Source organism: Oncorhynchus kisutch, linkage group LG30, assembly GCF_002021735.2.
Source record: "Oncorhynchus kisutch isolate 150728-3 linkage group LG30, Okis_V2, whole genome shotgun sequence".
Classification (NCBI taxonomy): Eukaryota; Metazoa; Chordata; class Actinopteri; order Salmoniformes; family Salmonidae; genus Oncorhynchus; species Oncorhynchus kisutch.
In genome coordinates, this window is record NC_034203.2 from 33686008 (window position 1) to 33687132 (window position 1125).

General features: G+C 42.7%; 1 protein-coding gene across 11 annotated transcripts in view; it reads left to right on the plus strand.

The window, feature by feature from the left end:
- Positions 1 to 883: 883 nt before the first annotated feature.
- LOC109874749 (ephrin type-A receptor 3) overlaps positions 884 to 1125 on the plus strand; it is a 208963-nt gene continuing 208721 nt past the window's right edge. For 6 of the 11 annotated variants that reach the window (XR_004206337.1, XM_031810034.1, XM_031810035.1 and 3 more), the window contains exon 1: positions 963 to 1125. This exon is cut by the window's right edge and continues 185 nt beyond it. The gene's annotated coding sequence lies outside the window, so the exon portion shown is untranslated. The other 5 variants (XR_004206336.1, XM_031810036.1, XM_031810031.1 and 2 more) reach the window with 2 other exon arrangements.

Below are 1125 nucleotides of genomic sequence, written 5' to 3' on the forward strand. Positions count from 1 at the left end.
GTATGACAGAGTGATAGACTGTTTCAGCAACGTGAAAGAGGAGGAAGGAATTGGTGTTTCTCTACAAGTAGCGTGAGTCAACATGTTTTTTCTACTTGCACAACGTGCATGCACACACACTTACACATACACACACAAATCAGAACCATGGACAGTCACATCATATTTAGCTTATGTTGATTGGACTAAACCGTTTTTGGTACATTTTAGTTGTCACTGTATTAGACTAAGCAGAGGTGATTTGATCATGTTGAAATGTTGAAGTTGAAATGGTGCTATAATATTGGAGGCAACTTTCTTTGCTACTTGCGGTATCTCTCTGTGGTTCTAAATCAATAGTTATTTAGTTGTCCGAAATGTGGGAAACATTAACTTGCTTGACCATGCTGTAGGTCATGTAACTGTCTATTACTGTACATGCAATATGCATTGCCGGACTTGACTGGATAGAGGTCGCTATCCGGTTTTGTGGTAAAAAAAACAAAGGTTTGGTTGAATGTATTATTCCACAATGTATTCTTATTGTCTCTGACTTTAGGCCAATATATCACGGTTGCACATGACATAACAGTTTATAGAGCAAACAACGGAATAATCACGACACATAGGTTGTAATACGGCTTCTCCAGTGATTTTATCCACGCACCGCTACTGCTAGGCTAGGCTATGCATCGAATGGTCATAAAAAAGCGTTAATGGTCCAATCAACAGTATAAGACACCAAGGCTATATAGGGGCTGTTAGTCCCAGATATTCTATGGTAAAACCATCGCCCCATATAATTCACTTTCAGCCATACATTTTCAGTTGGATTCAGAAACAGGAGTCATGGTCATCTTTACGCAAATTGGAGCATTCCTTCGATATGCGCTCTCCAAACGTCCGAAATTCAGTGATGAGGATCTCAGTCCTGCGTGTGCCCTTTGAACAGTTTATGTGTGTGTCACGACTGCCCGGGTTCTCGCACTTCGACGCCACTCAGGGCTCGCCCGTGGTTGACAGCGCGTGGTTCGCGCTGGACCCTCCTTCTCGTCTCCTCCTCTTTCCCTTCTCTCTCTCTCTCTCTCTCTCTCTCTCTCTCTGTCTCTCTCTCACTTTCTCTCTCTTTTCCTTCTTTCCTCTACT